Below are 4,548 nucleotides of genomic sequence, written 5' to 3'. Positions count from 1 at the left end.
AAATTAGAATGAGTTGATTGATTTATTTGCAAAATGAGTCAGGTGGCAATGGCATGGAATCGATTCTCATGATAGTGTAATTATGAAAATTCGAGTAGTGAAATAATAAAAATATATAGTGATATTCACTGCTGCACAATTAACATAAAGATTAATAATACAAAAAAATTTACAACCTATCAAAATCCTTCTTTATCAAGGAACCAGAGGCCTATATTGGGAGCCTCACTAGAAGTCGTCATCCATTAAGTCCAAGAGGATAAAAACCCTTTTTCAAAAAAAGGATGATGGCCAACATTGTTGGAAAAAAACCCAAATGATCAAGTAACCACTTACAAAGGCTACTTATAAATGACCACAAATCGTGCAACTTCTAGATAAGGTTTTGTTTGAAATAATGTTGAGCTTCATTCTTGAGTCATAGAAGTTCATGCCTTAATGTTACAACCACATTTTACTTCACCAGAGAGAAGGATGAAATAATGGTGACCTTTGTTCTTGACCCATGGAAGATCAAGCTTTAATGTCATAGCCAAAGTTGCCTTCAGCAAAGAGGGACAAAATCATGGACTGTTTCAAAAGGAAAAGGAGTGTTTGTTGGAGTTGAACCAGTTGCAAAGTTAATTTTCTTTAAGGTTTTTGCAAACAATTAAGTTATCATTAAACTATATTTATTTACAATTAGCATCCTTTGCAGAGAGAGAATTTTAAAACCGAAACAAATGAAGTCATCCATTTTTCCTTAAGTACATCCACCGAGATTGAGCAGATGAATGCTTTGATCAATCTTTATTCACTAGGAGGAATTGACACCTTGCCTTGAGTATTTACCTTCACCATGATAATGAAAACCATATTTTCATATTCTAGGATAATACTTTTACCAAAGAGGGTTTTCACAAATATCTATTGGAATTTTTCTGTCAATGTTTTTTTGTTACCATGATCTTGATTGGCCTTTCCACCACCACCGCAATAGATGCAGTCTCAATCTCGATTGCCTCTACTTCCCTCTCTGCAAGCTTTCTAGTTGTGTAAATTTTGCATGGACGCATACACCTCTTTTCATCTGATACATAATAGCCAGCTTGCCTTTATTGCCCTTTCTCGAAGAATGTGAGTTGCATAAACTTTGAATATCACATTCGATTGTCGTTAATTGATTAATAAAATAGAACATTTTCCATATTGATGGATAGATAAATCCAATATACATCAAATATAAATTTCAAAATTACATTGATATATAAACCAAAGAAGAGATCTTCGTGTTGACCCATTTCAACACTATATGCAGATGTGTTTTCCTTTTTCTTATTTTTATTAAAAATTAAAGATTGCTGGATATAAACCTTATTTCCAATTGTTGCCTCCACAATTATGTTGATTAGTACAATGCATAATTGATTTTTTAAAGACAATGCTTTGAAAAATGAGTAGCATTAATGGAAGAAAGCCAACCTTTAATTTATTTTTTTGTAATAGTTTATTACAAAATATACATTGAGAAACATTTGTGATTACCTACACAGATAAACACATCTAATAAAAAATATCAATGGATGAAACATCAATAGGTTATTGCATTTTCCTTATGTACTTATTGATGGGGAAAATGCTCTGCCAATAGTTAGGGGGCCTCCCCAGTGTGATGTCCCAATTATACCTCAATTAACAATAAGGGGTTACACTAGCGAATAAACAAGGTGGCGATGTCCATTTGTCGTGTTGAACGTCTATTTTCTTGATATTGCATATGTCATCAAGTATATTCATTTTTAGGAAGGAGATCAACACCCACCACTTGGTTGACTCAATGCCCTGGGTAGCTAAATGGAGACATTCTCTGATATTGTAGGACATATATTTAGTTGTTCTTGTACCCCTTTTTCATGGAAACGATCATCCAACCAGCTTTTGATATTGTGCCTTTGGTATTGCTAAATGGTTCTTAGAAGCTTGTATGGAGTTGATTTTTCTTAATATCAAAACCCTAGTTACATATCCTTTGTGAGAAGCCCTTACCATACATGGCCCACAAGATCCTTAACATGGAGGAGATGCATTGCGAGATAGTTTATTGGTGCATTGGGCATATCATAATTTATTTCTCTTAAATTGATCTCATCTTCCTTTCCATAGACCAACAAAAATTTTCCCTCCTTACACCCATAATAAAATCACATGGTCATATATATCATAGTCAAAGAATAATAATAAATACATAACATATGAACTAAAAGGAAGATATTGTTTTGGACACTTTTGTAACCCTTTTCTACATCACAATATCGTTCACATATGTGGTCTATGCAGGATCATTTTGAACATATATGAATATATTTAGGCCTCAGGGTGAGGCCTAATTGATGAGTGAAATTGAATAACTTTTCATACATGCCACATAATTAAGTTTTCAATGTACCCATGGGAATGATATCACTATCGGTCCCTAAACTTTAGTTTCGAACATGTGATTTCCCATTTTCATGCTTGTTAGTCCTAGATTTATCTTGAGGTTTATCTTCCACGCCATCATAATAAGTTCCTTCATCCTATTCATTAACAACATTAACAGAAGAGGCATTAAGAGGAAATGACATGTTACTTTGTGTGAATGCAAATTTCTGCAACTTCAAGAAGAAAGTAGAGAAAGAACAACTAAGATTGGCTTCTAACATTGAAGGTGATGTTATTGAAATGTTACTGAAAGACTACCACCTATGGTGAATAACTTTGAAAAATCCAAAACATAGATAAGGTATAAAGAGAAGGGGAGGAGAAAATTGATAAAAGTTAGTAGGTTATTTATAAACCGTTCATAGAAATAGTGAAACCCATTTGATACTATTGCAAATTTTCACTTTGTAACTCATTTTCTTATCAATATCTCTAAAGTACTTAAAACACTTTTTTCCTCTAGAAATGGAATCTGGGAAGGCAAGGAAAAATTTAGTCTACCTGGTTGTTCTTCCATATCATGAGTGTCTTGAGTATTTCTAGAAATAAAGTGAGTTACGATAGACTTTCATTGATCGAGCAATAAATCCCTGCATTTGAGAAAGGAACTGAAGTGAACTAGATCTACTTGGTTGTCTATTCATGCTCCCTCTTAAACTATATATACTATAGAATCAATAGGTTGGTTGTGGGCATTTAGCGGAGCACATAATCACTACTCTAAGTATCTATGCTTATGGTTCCTCCTCTTTGTTGCTTCGTGAATCAGAATGATGTATTACACAATCTAATTGACATGTTGCTAAAGAATGAATGCATATTATACGTGACCATGCTAAAACTAAGTAATGTTGGACATAGTTCAAGATTTTACATTTTCAAAATCAGCACCATCACACCCACATGAACAATATACCCCAAACAATAGACTCAAACCAAATTAGAATGAGTTGATTGATTCATTTGAAAAATGAGTCAGGTGGAAATGGCATGGAATCGATTCTCACGGTAGTGTAATTATAAAAATTCAATTAGTGAAATAATAAAAATATATAGTGATATTCGCTACCGCACAGTTAACAGAAAGATTAATAATACAAAAAAAACTACAACCTATCAAAATACTTCTTTATCAAGGGACCGGAGGCCTATATTGAGAGCTTCACTACAATTCGTCATCCATTAAGTCCAAGAGGATAAAAACCATTTTTCAAACAAAGGATGATGACCAACGTTGTCGAAAAAAACCCCAAATGATCAAGTAACCACTTACAAATGCTATTTATATAAGGTTCTGTATGAAAGAATGTTGAGCTTCATTCTTGACTCATTGGAATTCATGCTTTAATGTCACAACCAAAGTTACCTTCACCAGAGAGAAGGATGAAATAATTGTGATCTTCGTTCTTGACCCATGGAAGAACAAGCTTTAATGTCACAGCCAAAGTTGCGTTCAGCAAAGAGGGACAAAATCACGGACCCTGTTAAAAGGAAAAGGAGTGTTTGTTGGAGTTGAACTAGTTGCAAAATTAATTTTCTTTAAGGTTTTCCCAAACAATGAAGTTATCATTAAAACATATTTATTTACCATTACCATTCTCTGTAGAGAGAGAATTTTAAAACAGAAACAAATGAAGTCATCCATCTTTCCTTAAGTACATCGATCGAGACTGAGCATATGAATGTTTTGAGCAGTCTTTCTTCATTAGGAGGAATTGACACCTTTCCCTGAGTATTTAACTTCACCATAACAATGAAAACGATATTTTCGTATTCTAGGATAATATTTTTACCAAGGATGGTTTTCAAAAAGATCTATTGGAATTTTTTAGTTAATGTTTTTTCGTCACCATGACCTTGATTAGCCTTTCCACCACCACCGCAACAGATGCAGTCTCAATCTCGATTTCCTCTACTTACCTCTCTACAAGCTTGCTAGTTGTGTAAATTTTGCATGGGTGCAGACGCCTGTTTTCATGTAATACATAATAGCCAGCTTGCCTTTATTGCCCTTTCTCCAAGAATCTGAGTTGCACAAACTGTGAATATCACATTGGATTGTCTCGTTAATTGATTAATAAAATAAAA

This window comes from Pinus tabuliformis, chromosome 5_2 (genome assembly GCF_031772625.1).
Source record: "Pinus tabuliformis cultivar Carrire ecotype Pingquan chromosome 5_2, CPIR1, whole genome shotgun sequence".
NCBI lineage: Eukaryota > Viridiplantae > Streptophyta > Pinopsida > Pinales > Pinaceae > Pinus > Pinus tabuliformis.
Note: the sequence above shows the minus strand (reverse complement) of the source record.